Source organism: Carassius carassius, chromosome 6 (genome assembly GCF_963082965.1).
Source record: "Carassius carassius chromosome 6, fCarCar2.1, whole genome shotgun sequence".
Classification (NCBI taxonomy): domain Eukaryota; kingdom Metazoa; phylum Chordata; class Actinopteri; order Cypriniformes; family Cyprinidae; genus Carassius; species Carassius carassius.
Genome location: NC_081760.1, coordinates 36,476,757 through 36,493,853, shown reverse-complemented (window position 1 = coordinate 36,493,853; position 17,097 = coordinate 36,476,757). Strand labels below are relative to the sequence as shown.

General features: G+C 36.8%; 1 pseudogene; it reads right to left on the bottom strand.

Moving 5' to 3' along the window:
• Positions 1–3,942: 3,942 nt before the first annotated feature.
• LOC132141714 (interferon gamma receptor 1-like) overlaps positions 3,943–17,097 on the bottom strand; it is a 15,458-nt pseudogene continuing 2,303 nt past the window's right edge.

Genomic DNA, 17,097 nt, shown 5'->3' with positions numbered 1-17,097 from the left:
ACAAAGGCTCGGATAATACATTAGCTTGTAAAGATGGTGAGTAACATCTGTTTTGTTTACATATTTAATAGCTGTCAGGCTAGTGAATCCAGTACGTGTGTAAATCACGCTACCCTGTAGTTATTAAATAACTTTGTCATGTAAACACGAAATACAGTTCGTTATAAAACAGACTTGTTTCAGTCAAGGTTTATGCTTCAGTTTTTTGATCACAAATTTATTTGTGTTATGTTTTAGTAAGACAGCAAGCAGTCTTAATATAATATTGAATGTGTTTATTGTAAAACATTTGGCCCAAACACACACAGTTTAAATAAAATGAACCCAAAAGTGACTCAAATCATCCTGCTATAGCAGCATATGACAGATGTGTGTGTTGGCTGAATTATATTTGTGAACTGCTTGTCTCCAGCCTTACAAAAAGAAAGCCTTCATCAATGAGAAGAACGCAGTGTCCTTGCACCTGGTGAACAGAAGTGCTGCAGATGAGACGGCACCTCGGCATGTCCCTCTTCCTGCTGCAGGGTAAAACAAACACATAAAACCGGTTACGCAGTCATGACATTTAAATACCACCCCCGGACTGTGTACCTGAAGCACCTGAGAGAGACGTCCCAGCCCACAGCTCCTCGCTTGTGCAGAGACACTAGACCAAAACCTGCAGAGGTTGAAGAGGACATGGAGGAAGAGGACGTCAGCGTCCCTGTAAGGCCCTTCAGCAGCAGCCCTTAGATCTCCATTTCTCACAATATATTCTAAATGTGCCACTGATGATCTCATTTTTAAAATGCATACTGCAACATTAAAAGAGTAGTCCATACAACAATATGGAAATACTCACCCTCATGTAATTCTGAACCTGTAGGACTTTATTTTTCTGGTTAACACGGCACAGAAAGATATTTTGTTCCACTTTAACATTATTTTACTTCTGGCAGTCCTGGTCAAAAATGTCCGGCCAAGAAAACATTTCCTGGAAATGTCTCGTTTGGTTACATTATCACCAAATTTTTTTTATCAACTTATTATTATTATTTTTGATCATAGGAAGATCTGGTGGTAATATAACATAATGAATTTATAAGCTATTTTTAAAAAGCCTGGTCATTTTTTACTTGAATTTTGGCACAGGGCTTCATTATTTTGTGTTGACATATTTTAAATGAAAACATGAATTTGAGGAAGTTCTTATTAATAGCCATCACATCAGATGTGAATCAGGTTTTGTTTCTTGCTCTTTCAAATCAAAAGTAGGTTTTGTTAGGGAACAAAAATGTGTACACATCTCTCAGTTATTTTTACTGAAAATATGCGTGCAGCTAGAGTGAGGGTGACAACAAACTACTTTATGGTCCGATTGCATTTCCTGCAGATGATTGGCATCGTTCTGTTTGTGTTTTGATGACACGCAGATGTTTTATGTTGATGTTTGTCATTCATGCAGACAGCCTCCATCAGACTGCCCTCGTCTGTGTTCACATCTGAGTTTGAAGAGGAAGTGGGTTTAGAGATCAGAATCAGTCCTGCAGAAAAACATTTACTCTATTTCAGATCATACCTCATTGGCTGTCCTGATTCACTGGTCGATTCATGAAGAAAACCAAAGATCTCAGATAGGGATGGGTTTTGATGGATGACAACACTGGTTTATTATTAGTAGTAATATGATTATTATTGGTTGGAAACAATACCATTCAAAAGTTTGGGGTCAGTAAATAAATATTTAATTAAAAGTGTCCAGAAAGGCAATTATAATTTCTTTTGTGGTTTTTTTTTTTTTTTGTGGCCATCCTGGTTATTCTTATGATCATGTTCATCTTTCTCTCTCAGGTACATACTCCAACCTCTACAACTGGCACAAACTGATCCAGGACCCTCCAAAGGTGAAGAAACCTGCCTCACATCATGTTTCATATTTAATAAACTGTTCAGTCATTTCATTATACAGATAAAGAAGGAAAGAGACTGATCAGATTCACTGCGTTAAATTTCCAATTCAAATCGTCATCCATTTTGCATGTGAACCAAATTTCAGATAGGGTTTGTGTCTCTGTGTCATATATATCTAGATAGCCTAGCACAGTGACACAAGCAAACATACTACATTTATAACAGTAAGGCTATGACATCAATTAGTGTTGTGAAATGACGTTGAATTTGCTAATCTTAACAAGTAATACCTACTGTATGAGTGACATGTTAATAGGTTTTTAAAGCATTGAGAATCATCGGGCTAATTCATAGTAACTATGACTAATAAAGCACACAGATGTATTTTGTTTATTTGATCTTTATAATAATTTGCATGTCATGATCAAAACACATTTCAGAGGTTATTAGATGTTTGTTCATATGGTTGGTTGGGGTTACATAAGCATTATTAGAGCTTAAAAACACAAACACCGAGATGCGTGGTACTTAATGCAAACAGTACAGCAAGGTGCTTGCAACACCAAGGTCATGGGTTCGAATCCAGCATGAGCTGTTATCATGTGTATCTTGAATGCAATGTAAGTATCTTTGGTTTGACGCATCTGTAAGATGAATAAATGTAAATATGTGTTTGCAGCCCAAGCAGATCTGAGTGTCCGATAAGACAGGGATTCCTCTGGACGTCCTGCCGAAACAGTCCAGGACAAGAGCGTAGAGGAGAGGAGAGCCAGGAAACAGGCCATCAAGTCAGAGAGGAAGGTGTGTACAGTGGCGGCAGCTATTTGTTAGTCTAATCTGATGCATAATGGCGAAAATAATATGAAATATTATTCTAACACAGTTAATATTGTGATTACCAGCTATTATCTACCTGTTATCTCTGTGTTATGACCCGTCAGACATTATCAGCTTATTGAGAAGAAGTGTGCTGCCACTTCAAGTTGTCAGACTTGGGATTTTTAGCTTATAAAACTAATTTATAATAAAATGAGTGGGAAAATACCACATTGGAAGGGGAAGTATGCTCGGTATTAAACACTTGACAGTTGATCTACCTAAAAAGCACCACAGCAAACACTTTTATTTGTTCATTGTTGTTGAGGAGGTCAGAGAGGAAAGCAAACAAACTGGCATTCAGACAGGAGAAACAGATGCATGAGAAGCAGATGGTCAATTTAAGAGAGGTTGTTCATGGCCTGAAGCTGTCGTAGGACAGCAGAGACGCTCCAGAGACTCTCCACAAACATCACTGCGACTACAGGACCTTACTGAAGACACGTCACTTAAGAGGTTACAGAGTTGCAGTGTGTGATGACATCATTTTCCTTGTTATTGACTCATACAGTGAGTTCTTGAATTAATGTTTTGAATAGTGTTGCCATGGAAACATCATAACAAATGGAATCTGTTGGAATTTGGAATGGAAAATGGAATTTAAGTTTGACTGTTTGAAAGTAAACAGGTCAACATTAGTTAATGACTCGGCAGCATTTTTTGAACAAAAATATAATAAACATTCGAAGGTTTTCCACCAGTTATACATTTTAAAACAAACACACACACACACACGTATCATTTTTCCATAGAATCCCATTCAGATTTGAATAAAAACACAATATAAAAAGTCACTTTTTATTTTAAAAGGTGGCACTAAGTTAAACTTAATGCATACTATCTCTTGTCCTCTCCCATCATTGTTATGCAAAGTGCACCAGTGCCATTCACAGGATTTGAACAATAAACAACTTTGACCTCTAAAGTTCCTGGTTTATCATGGAGTGAGCAGGCTGAAGATCTGCTACTACATGACCACGTGCTCGGTGTTCACATCATGTCAGAGTTACAGCGATTCTCTGAGTTGACAAAAACCTTCACGTCTTTGTTGGAAATTATGATTGAAAACTGGTTTAAAAGCTCAGACATCATACAAAAACAACCAACATGACAGCATGTTTTTGAAAATATGTCTCTTCTGCTCAGCGAAGCTGCGTTAATTTGATAAAAAATACAGTAAAATATATATATATATATAAAAAAAACATTGTTTCAGTTTAAAAGAACCCTTTCTACATTAATATATAGTATAGTTATCAATTTATTTCTGTGATCAAAGCTGAATTTTCAGCATCATTACTCCAGTCTTCAATGTCTCGATCCTTCAGAAATTATTCTTATATGCTGATTTTATACTCAAGAAATATTTATGATTATCAATGTTTTTTTTTGTAAATATGCACCAGGTATCGTGAGCTATAATACAATGTCACATCAATATGTCACATGTAACAATAAAGTATTTTTCTGTAATCAACTCAACAAAACCATGCAAGGATCCATTAGTTGTCGTGAGTTTTCCAACAGAACCAAATAAAACACAATGGAAGTAAATCCTTATGAGACGTGCAAGAATGCAGCATAAATCCACATGAACTGAGCAGCACTTATAAAAGATATTGTAAAACTTTGTTCCAAGGCCACAGGATGAGACTCTGTTCAAATAGAAGATAAAACTACAGTATGTAGAAAAATCTAAGTATTAATGAACAAAGATATTCTCAAAATAATAAGGAGAATTAAAAAAAACCTGAATAAGTGTATGAGGAGTTTCGGTTCGAATAAAAGGAGTGCCAATGAAGACAAATGCCAAGCACGTTTTTCCATTGTGCCAACAAACCGGAACACCTGGGGGAATTCCATCTCATGATGTCACGCAAAGGCTTGTACTCGAACGATTAGGACCATCCCACAACGTGTTCCCAAAACACACCCTGGCGATAGGTACAGGGATTCTGCTGTCTTTGAGGTACTTTCCTTCACTTCTGTACCTCTGAAGCAGTTAGGCTGGGTAACTCTCCACCATATCCCCAGGACTCCTATTCTTATCTGGGAGCATGTGGACAGTCATAAAAGTTTGACAGATCGCTCTGTTCACTTCCAACAAGGTCATTAGGCCCATAGGGGTTTTTAACTTCCGAGTCAGCACTTCTCAGATCTTTGGTACTGGAGGACCATTCCTCATCACTAATCTTAAGTAACAGGTCTTGTTCTTTAGTGTTCTTGGCTGATTCGATCTTCACAGCGCTGCAAGGCTCTGGTTCCACTTTTAGAGTTCTGCACTTGTCGCCTTTTGTTTCACTGAAATCCTACCAAACCAGAAAGAGACAAGTTTACAGTCATCCATCCCTGTGCAGGAATGTTGCTGGGTAACACCAAAGACGTCAGGACAGATCTGACCAATCACAGCATGTTTACCCTCAAATATATGACTTTCTTCACAAAAGAAGATATTTAGAGGAACACTGGACCTAACAACATTAGACAGTCCACTTGTGCACAATCATCTGTTATGTTTGTATTTCTGATTATGTCTATTTTGCTGTTCTATTATTATTATTTCAGTTTTAGTCATTTTAGTACTTGCAATTAATTTTTATTTTTAGTTTAGTATTTTTAGAAGTTTTTTTAGCAAATATTTAGATTTGATTTTGTTTCAGCTTAAATGACCAAAAGCAAATGTTAATAGTAAAGTAGTTTTTGGGGGTGTTAAATGGATAGGACACCAATCAGACAAATTGTACAGTCAACATTCACAATTACATCTTTATTATGACTGCTTTCATAGTATCTGCCATGATATGTTTAACTGATGTGTACAAAACTGGAAAGTTTGAGCTGATTTAAAATGATTGTGCCATTGTAATGCTATTCATTTCATAACTACATTATGATCATTTTAATGTGTCTTGGTTAAGCCGGATAGTGCAGCAGTGTTGTAAATACACAGATGGAGGCTGATTATAGTTAAAAAAGGAATTGATTTTGTTTAACTTGTTTGAAATGCCATTCTTACACAAATTCAGACATTCAGGCCAATTTATGTCAGAATGCTTTACTGAAAAGGGTACACAAAAAGAATGAGAACAGGTCAAAGAGCAACTTACAAAAATGTTGGGCGACATAAGGAGAACTTTCTTCTTTATTTCTGAGTTGCACTTTGTCACTAGCAGCATAATGATGGCAGTCATGAACAGCAGTGTTAAAACGACTCCCAGAACTGGATACACGTACACGGTGACCGGAGGATCTGGACGGAAGAACAAAAAACATCAGTGAATTTCATCATATTAGCTTCTGAATGTATTTATGGTTTAAATCATTAAATATATCACTGAGTTTTGGTTTCAGGTTTGCACTATTGAACCCATACGGTGTCTGTTTTTGTCTCGTGTGTCTTCAGTATTTATGTTTTGTAATGGCAGGACTCCGGTTAATGCACTAAGTTCCAATCTAATCTAAGTTGAAACAACCCAGCTTTTTTTAAACTGTCTCTGCCTTCAGAAATAAGCAGAAGACTGTTTGGTTGAAATCACACTTACAGCTTCTTATGTCTCCTGTGAAACAGCCGCTTCTCAGATTGAAAAATGTCTGTCTGATCTTTCCAGTCAGATTGACGCAGTATTCACCTCTGTACTCAGAAAACACAATGGACGTCTCACATGTATTTTGATTCATTTCACAGGTTTGACAGGTTTCATTCCTCCCCTGTAGAGAAAAAAAAAACTAGTTACAACCAGTTAACACAAAAATAAACATCTTGTCATTATAGCCTTTCATTTGACTTGAGATATATACTACTGTTAAAAGATTTGTGGTCAAGAAGATTTGTTGGTTAAATTAATACTTTTATTCAGCAAGGATGCATTAAACTGATCTAAAGTGAGAGAAAATCATGGTTTCACAAAAGAGTACAACACTGATAATCAGAAATGTTTCCTCAGCTGCAAACCTGCATACTAGAATGATTTCTGAAGATCGTGTGATACTGACGACTGGAGCAATGATGCTGAAAATTCTGCTTTGAGCACAGGAATAAATTACATTTTACAATATACAGTATCCACATAGAAGAGTGTTTTTTGGAATTGTAATAATATTTCACATATTACTGTTTTACTGTATTTTTGATCAAATAAATGCAGCCTTGGTGAGCAGAAGAAACACTAGTGTACATTAATATTTTCAGGAATGATTTGAAGGTAAATAGTTAAATTAGAATCTGGACCTCACACAAAGCAGTCATTTGAACTACTTTTATGTTGCTTTATTGGAGCTATAAATGATTATCATATAGAAAAAAACTGCTGAAGATTGTTCAAGTGAGGTGCTTTGTATTTGGTAGAACTATTACTGCAAGCAGACAGGAAGGTGACCATTACTTCTGTTTCAATACAGTATTGCAGATTATCGGTGAAGCCGCGCAGAGCTGGAGAGTTTCTGTACAGCTGAAGAGGGTTGATGAACTGGACGTGAAGTTTGCCATCTTTGGGAGAAAGTTTAACCTCAGGAAAATCCAAATAACCTGAACACACGGTAGTACAGTTAGATTATACTGCTATGATAGATGATATTTCCACTAAAAACACAGGCTAAACATACACTTAATATTGGCGGTAGTATATTTATTATAGCTGAAGATATCTGATGGGGTCGGCTCTGACTCCTCTCCTCCTCGCAGCGCTGTGACTGTGACAATGTAGCGGTTGAATGCTGGATAAAACAGCATACTGGATATGTTTAGATGCAGACTTCGTGTAAGTTTTTGTGTGTTTAAACTGAGAAAAAATACATATCTGTTAGCTCATGATGGCAGACAAAATCATTTAGAGACTATAAAAGGTTTTTATTAGCTGGTAAAGAATAGGATTCTTTAATTCAGATGATTTACCTTTCATTGAAATCGTGTTTCACCTTCACCTGGAATTGGACGTCCTGATCGAGATCAGGATATTCCCATCGAACTTCGACTCCATAGCTGTCACATTGAATCGACACGCTCGCAGGAGGAGACGGACGACTCGCAGCTACAAGAGACACAATCATATTAGTGTTGAATCAATCACATGCTCTTTTCTCTGTTTGCATGATCTCCGTCTATATTACATTCTTATTATGCTACGCAAAACAATGCTCATAATTCCCATTCAGAGTACTGTAAAAAAGCCCAACTCTTTCAAGACATATGTGGACCAAATTTAAATAATGAAATATGTTTTGTATAATTAAAATGAAGGCTGTTTTTAAAACCATTACGATTCTGTGCATTGTAACATTGCTCTTAAAAGAAGACAGTTAAGCACATTTTATTGTCAGTAGCTCAGTAAAGTAACACAATTCTCATGTGCACTGTAATGCCTGAAAAATGATATATTCAAAAACTGAAGCGCAGTTATTTCATAAGTGGTGTATTAAGTATACAATTTATTTATTTACTGAAAATACATTGCAGTTTGGAGTCAGTACTGTTTTAAATGTTTGTGAAATGTTTCCGTATATTGTCAAGGCTGTATTTATTTGATCACAAGTACAGTAAAAACAGCAATACTCTAAAATGTTATTCTGTTAAACTGTCTTCTGTTGGAATATATTTTATCATTTAATTTATTTATGTGATTTCAAAGCTGTATTTTTAGCATCATTACTCCAGTCTTCAGTGTCACATGATCCTTCAGAAATCTTTCTAATATGCTGATTTGCTGCTCAATTTCATCTTTACAGCATACTCAGATGAATAGAAGGTCCAAACAACAGCATTTCTTTGCAATACTTTTGAAAACATTATCCTCACTGTCACTTTTGATCAATTGCTGAATAAAAGTATACATTTCTTAAAAAAAAAAATAAAAAATATATATATATATATATATATTATGTAGTATATTATATTATATTATATTATGTTATATTATATTATATTATATAAATAAATTAAATAAAAGTATTAATTTCTTATTTTCTTAAATTATTTTAGAAAATTATATATCGAAATGATTCAGACTGGCCTGAAAACAAACACTGATTTCCAAGGGTTGTTGGTGTTTGTTGAGATAGTATGAACAAGTCTTTACAGGGTCCATGACCCCTGCTGACCCTTCTCATGGTAAACACAACACATATCAAAACCGTCTTCCCTTCCCTTCCCACTGGCTCTGCTCTCCACACACACACACACACACACACACTTGCCATTTATTAACAGATGCCATCTAACCTGTCACACACTCATCAACTCAGGCCAGTTTCTGTCTGATGTCAACTTTATATCTTGTATTTTGTACTTTGCTCTGCTTTTATCTTCAGATGTGTTTTAAACCCCTATAAAGTTGACATTCAAAACCTATTTTACTGCTGTTATGTGACATAAGATTGAGTATTTAGCATTGTAATGTGTTCATATCTGAACCCCTAAAGTCATATCTGAAGCCCCCCTCCTCTTTTAAAGGGTGTGTATATGCATGTTTTGGTGTGGAATATGTTAAAATAATGTTGTATGTGTCTGTGTGGTTTTGACTGTTGCATAATAATGAAAATCCATACAAATAGGCTATTTGACTAAAATGGGTAACTCCGATCTCTTTGTGTAGTCGAATAATTTCATTTTACAGCCTCACAATCATATTTTCGCATTAATTTATACAGTCTAATCAGATCGATTCATAAGTCAGCTGTGAAATGCATGAACTTTGAGCTGCTTCATGGATTTAGGTCATATGTCGAGTACAAAGCGTGACATGATGGTATGTCCAGACAATCAGAGCTGTGGTAAAGCACACATTAAACTGGGAATGACAGGAATGTGTGAGATGTCAAACTGTGATTAACAGAACTGACAGTAAAGGGTTGGATTTGCGTCCTTCTTGATGAGTTTTTGACACACCTACACCTACACTCAAGAATAATCTCAGATGTCAGATGAATGGAAAAATATCTGCCAGTGTGTATTGAGTGAGCCTCGCTTCTAAATGTGATCTAATACTGTGCCATCCCACTGTTATTTTATTTTATTTTAACACACATTAATCAACAGAGTTAGCCAGCTGGCTAATTTTCAACTGCAGTCATTTAAAAAAAAAACTTGAAAAGAAACAACAACAACGAAACAGCACAATAACTAAACATCAAATAACATTTCGACCATTAGCCATGCAAGCACACAAAGCGACAACCCTAAACAGATAAGAAAGAAGCCTGCTCGAAAACAGTAGGCATTCACAAAGCACATAAGATGCCATTTAGAGTTAATATAAAATAATAGCAAACACCTATATTGTATAACACTATAAAAAAGCATTCCAAACAATTAATAAAACACTAATTAGATAATCTAAACATACCCAAGCCATGCATTGGCTGTCTGACAACGAGCAAAGGACATGGGACATGTCAGCAGAGGGTTAAATAGTAACGATAGTAATAGCCTAATAAAAAGATCGATAACTATATAGATTAAAAATGAAATATATTAAAAATATATACACTTAAAACAATTTTTTTTATATATTCAATTAACAACAAATTATTTCTATACTTTTAAAATAAATGTAAGATAAAATAAACTCATTTTACCCTCTGAGGCCGATGTGTAGGTCAGGATCAAGACAGTGACACTGATATAGATCTGTATCCGCATTATTGCCAGCGAGTTTCAATCCAGTAGTCACAAATTATACCTTCCAGTATAAAATGTTAATCCTATCAAAATCACTGTTCTCCAAGTGTAGTGAAACACTTTTGCGTTAGGATCTGTATTGTTTCAGAGCTACATGACACAAACACAAGTGAGGAGCGCGCGGGTTCCAGGGAAATGACGTGCCTCGAGCACTCCCTCAGGCGCGATACAGGCGTTTACTGGTCTGTTACTACAGGTATATCTCTCTCTCTCTCTCTCTCTCTCTCTCTCTCTCTCTCTCTCTCACTCACACACACACACACACACACACAACACACTACACACTACACAGGCACACTACCATTGCAGTTTTGAACAAGAATCGCAGGTTTGTTCAGGCGCGTTTAATTTTTAAAAGCGGATATGGTTTTTACCTTCATTTAATGTAGTATAGAGTTCAGCTCTCGGTGTACAATATTATAGTGCCATCTGATGTTATATCACATTACATGCAGGATTCCAGACCATATATATATATATATATATATATATATATATATATATATATATATATATATATATATATATATATATATATATATATATATATATATATATATATATATAGTGTATACATTAGTCCATTTAGTTTGTTTTATTACGTATACTTAAGTAAAGTTGTATACTTGTATGTGTACTGTTGCAATACTCCCCTACTTTAAGTATAACAGTAGCAAACTTTTAACTAGTTTACTTCTATATTTGTAGTTTGTACTGCAATTATACTACAAACCTGATTCCAAAAAAGTTGGGACACTGTACAAATTGTGAGCAAAAAATGAATGGAATAATTTACAAATCTCATAAACTTATATTTTATTCACAATAGAATATATATAACATATCAAATGTTGAAAGTGAGACATATTGAAATGTCATGCCCAATATTTGCTCATTTTGGATTTCTTGAGAGCTACACATTCCAAAAAAGTTGGGACAGGTAGCAATAAGCGGCCGGAAAAGTTACATGTAAATATAAGGAACAGCTGGAGGACCAATTTGCAACTTATTAGGTCAATTGGCAACATGATTGGGTATAAAAAGAGCCTCTCAGAGAGGCAGTGTCTCTCAGAAGTCAAGATGGGCAGAGGATCACCAATTCCCCCAATGCTGCGGCGAAAAATAGTGGAGCAATATCAGAAAGGAGTTTCTCAGAGAAAAATTTTAAAGTGTTTGAAGCTATCATCATCTACAGTGCATAATATCATCCAAAGATTCAAAGAATCTGGAACAATCTCTGTGCGTAAGGGTCAAGGCCGGAAAACCGTACTGGATGCCTGTGATCTTTGGGCCCTTAGATGGCACTGCATCACATACAGGAATGCTACTGTAATGGAAATCACAACATGGGCTCAGGAATACTTCCAGAAAACATTGTCAGTGAACACAATCCACCGTGTCATTAGCCATTGCCGGCTAAAACTCTATAGGTCAAAAAAGAAGCCATATCTAAACATGATCCAGAAGCGCAGGCGTTTTCTCTGAGCCAAGACTCATTTAACATGGACTGTGGCAAAGAGGAAAACTGTTCTGTGGTCAGACCAATCAAAATTTGAAGTTCTTTTTGGAAAACTTGTATGCCATGTCATCCGGTCTAAAGAGGACAAGGACAACCCAAGTTGTTATCAGCGCTCAGTTCAGAAGCCTGCATCTCTGATGGTATGGGGTTACATGAGTGTGTGTGGCATGGACAGCTTACACATCTGGAAAGGCACCATCAATGCTGAAAGGTATATCCAAGTTCTAGAACAACATATGCTCCCATCCAGACGTCGTCTTTTTCAGGGAAGACCTAACATTTTCCAACATGACAATGCCAGACCACAATTACAACATCATGGCTGAGTAGAAGAAGGATCCGGGTACTGAAATGGCCAGCCTGTAATCCAGATCTTTCACCCATAGAAAACATTTGGTGCTTCATAAAGAGGAAGATGTGACAAAGAAGACCTAAGTCAGTTGAACAACTAGAAGCCTGTATTAGACAAGAATGGGACAACATTCCTATTCCTAAACTTGAGGAAATTGTCTCCTCAGTCCCCAGACGTTTGCAGACTGTTATAAAAAGAAGAGGGGATGCCACACAGTGATAAACATGGCCTTGTCCCAACTTTTTTGAGATGTGTTGATGCCATGAAATTTAAAATCATCTTATTTTTCCTTAAAAAGATACATTTTCTCAGTTTAAACATTTGATATGTCATCTATGTTGTATTCTGAATAAAATATTGAAATTTGAAACTTCCACATCATTGCATTCTGTTTTTATTCACAATTTGTACAGTGTCCCAACTGTTTTGGAATCGGGTTTGTAAAAGTTAACTTATAGATACTGATAGTTTGCTAATTAAATACTTTGTACACTTTGAAGTATAGTCTCAGTAAACTACTAGTTTAGTAGTTTTATACTGCAAGTATACTCATAAGTTTTCTTTAAGTGAACTTTACATCATATTTTTAGGATATTACTATGTCCCTATTTAGGTTTTAATTTATATATATGTTGTTATATGAATATCTGAACATGACATCCAAAGAAAGAACAGGGTATTTGCTTGTAAACAAAAACATTTTATTCTAGTTTCATGCATTCTTCTTTAAACACTTTAATGTGGGTAAGTTTCGTAAAAAAAATAAAGAAATAACATTTTGAACAAAAAGCTGAAAAAAGACTATGAATTGGAATCAGAAGGATAATCAAAATGTAGATGGAGTTGATCAACACCCCAAAGCTTGACTGTAAACATTACCTCTTCATCGGTCGACATTTTATTCCATTTATTCCGTTACAGTTTTGATGCTGTTTCATGTCAGATGATCATGTTAAATTACATGCATTAGTATCTGTTGTTTCTTTTTCTTCTTCACTGGTGTTTTTTTTTTTGCAAATGATTGATAATGAAGGACAAAACAGCTATACAGGTTATTTTATGTTTTATAATCTTACATTGAAACAAATTTTGAAAACAAATAAAATGTGCATTAATCAAGTGGCAAACTTCCGGTCTCTCTCGTGAAACCAAAACGGAAGTGACTAAAACTGCAATTCATCAGTTGGCCGCTTGAGGCTGGCTGCAAAACGGAGTTAATCCCATAGACTCCCCATGTTAAAATGCCCAACTTTACAGCAGAAAAAAACACGTTTACAGGTTAAAAAAATTATTTTGGTCTATATAGCTAATTTTACCCTTCATGACAAATGTGAGGGGGGTGAATTTTTTTTTATAACTCATCCGTTTAAATCATATTAAGCTTTAAAGTTCTGCATTAATTAAGGGCGTGGCCACTTGACTGACAGGTGGATTGTCGCGCTAGGTGGGCATGGTTTTGGCAACCAGCTCCCGCCTCTTTACCCATTTTTGAGTGATGCACGGTGACGCAAGGAATGCTTTCTTGCTGAATATTAATTTATATTAAAAAAACCTACGAATGACAGGAATGTGACAAGAAAAATATGGTTTGATTTTTAACTAACAATAACTTTGGATACAGGGTTAAATGATGAAGTTTAATAAATGCTACAAAAACTAATCAAACTCATACAAATTACATTGCCTGCAGACTGAAGTGACCTATAGGAAAGTGTTGTGCTCATTATATGTAGCATGACAAGTCAAACATAAAAAATGCAACAAAATCAACAATACAAATCAGCTACTTAGTTAAGTAATTTAAGTCAGGTGTTAAGACTAAACCCTGAGGTGCCAATAAAACAAACATGGACATAAACACAAGCACAAAAAACTGACAGCGTGAGCCTCTTAAATCATTACAGCTGCTGTTCTTTGTGGAAGCAGATCTGGAGTGAATGTGAGCTCTGAAAAACAAGGTGACAGGAGCACAGGCGCATAGTTGTGCTTGACACATGAAAACTGTAACAATGTATCCTGCAAGATAACACGATGTAACCTCGCTCTCACTTGAAACGTGTCCCCACATTAAGTCCTTGAATTTGAGGGTATTGGACCTGGAAAGTCCACGAAAGGTCATTAAATTTGAAGCTAATCAAGGTGTGGGAACCCTGTAAGAAAAAAAAATCCATCAAGACATTTTTTCACTTTTTCCAGCTAAAACAGGAGTCCTCATTCCATAATATTTTTACAATTAGGACAAAAATAATATAACCAGAGTGTTGTACTTGCTTTCATTTAAACACACCAAATAATAAAATAACACATATACTCTGCCCTATTTACTTCTGTAATTCCCTTTTACACAGAAAAGCTTTGGATGCATCTACCAATTGTCTATTATGACTAGTTGCTATGTTTTGAAATAGTAGTGAAGTCATTGAACTACAACATAAAAAATATATAAATAAAATGTCTTAATTTTAGCTCTGTTGACATGGATGCTCTGTTTCCACTATTATCTGCCTTGTGAAGTCTGTTTGGTTGAAATCACACTTACAGTTTCTTATGTCTGCTGTGAAACAGCTGCTTCTCAGATTGAAAAATCTCTGTCCAATCTTTCCAGTCAGATTGACACAGTATTCGTCCCTGTACTCAGAAAACACAATGGACGTCTCACATGTATTTTGATTCATTTCACAGGTTTCACAGGCTTCATTCCTCCCCTGTAGAGAAAACAATAGTTACGACTGTTTAAAAGAACAATTCACACAAAAATGAGCAGTTTGTCATTATTAGTGCACTCCATTTGACTTGATTTGGAGATTTGAGGTCATAAATACTTGTATTGAGTAAAGACGCATTAAACTGATCTAAAGTCAGAGAAAATCATGGTTTCTATCAAAAGAGTACAACTGTTTTTAACACTGATAATCAGAAATGTTTCCTCAGCTGCAAACCTGCATACTAGAATGATTTCTGAAGATCGTGTGATACTGAAGACTGGAGCAATGATGCTGAAAATTCTGCTTTGAGCACAGGAAAAAGGTAAGCTTTAAATACACATTACATAAGGAGTGGATGACAAGAAAAACCTGAGAGCAATTAAAATAATTGTACTGTACATGAGGGAAAACTGAGTCTTGGAAAACGTGTCGGGACCAAAACACCAGACACAGGACTGACATTACACTCCACTCCTGGAAGGTGCGTGGAGGCCCCTCAGGACAGACATGGGACAGCAGGCCTCTAGAGCGGTTCCCGTTCCATGGTATATCAGACAGTTTGGGGTGCCATGGCAGAGCAGGTGGACCAGGAAGCCTCTACAGCTGGAGCCCCCACCATTACCCCCCACCCCCAATCCAAAAAAAATACTTGGGGAAATATCAACCCTTAAGGTCCTCTTTGGGCCTGAGTCAGAAACTAGAGCCCTCGTTGGGCTGGATGTGGGAACTGGTGCCCTCCTTGGGCTTGACTCTGGGACTAGAGCCCTCTCTGGGCTAAACTCAGGGACTGGAGCCAACACTGGAGCTGGTTTGGGGGCGACGATGAGGGCTGAGAACAGTCTTTTCCTCCTCATCCTCCTCCTTTGGTTAAGGGTGAACGGTTTGACAATGGAGCGGCCGGCGGGCTTTTCTGAGGAACGGCAAGTGCTCCTGGGTTGAGGACTATGGTGGACCTTTGGAGAGTTCGGGGACTCCCTAGCTTGGGGGCAGAGCCATTGATGAGGTATGTGGGGGTTCCCGGCTTGGGGGTGAGCTGGGGAAACATGCCATGGTCCTGAAGGGGCTGGATGAGGAGACTTGAGATTCGCCTTTACTTCTTCCACTTCCGAGTTCAGAACCATTTAAATAAAGGACGAGATCAATCAACTCGATCAAGGGGAAATAATAGGTTGGGAGATCACAGCTGCGGTTTCATCATCCAACCCCTACAGAAATCAGGGGAATGACAACATTCAATATGTCGCCAAAGAACAAAGAACTGAGAACAAGAAACACTTTAAATACACAAGACATGAGGAGGGGATGAAGAGAAACACCTGGGAGTAATAAACATAATTGCACATAAGGGAAAACGGGGTCATGGAAAGCATGTGGGCAGCAAAACACAAGACAGAGTACTGAGAATATACACATAGAAAATAGTTATTTGAAATTGTAATAATATTTGATAATGTTACTGTTTTTACTTAGCCTGGCCAGCCAGACTTACATCAAGATGTTTAGTCTGGAAACGCTCCATAGACGAGGCTTACTCCGAGGGGCGGGACAAACGGCTGTCTCTCAAAATCCCTCTGCACGCAATAGGATAGCGCTACAACCAATCAGAGCAACGAAGAAGGTTGAACTTTTTCCGTATCCAGTCGGCAAAACTCCAAATACATCTTCCTTTTTTTTAAAATGACTTAAGTGCCGTTCTTTGCTCTTTTCTTAAAGAGAAACTTAACTCCAAGTCCTCCAGAGTCGCGGCCAAAGCCGATTCAAAAGATCGTTGTTCAACAGCTGCAGCCGCCATTCTTTGTTTTCAAGTGGCAGCCGTCGCAACTCTCTGTCGTCATATGTTAAGCCCGCCCCGCCTGCTCTATACACGACGTGATTGGCCTGACCCAATCTGGGTTTTTGCTGCTAGAAGGTGTATTGAGAGTTGCTAGACTGTACTCTAGGCTGCGAAATACATTTTGCTGCCGCTAGGGTGCGTCTAGATTTCTAGGCTAGTTTTTACTGTATTTTTGATCAAATAAATGCAGCTTCGGTGAGCAAAAGACACTACTTACAATTTTTTTTTTTTTAACTCTGAATGCTAGTG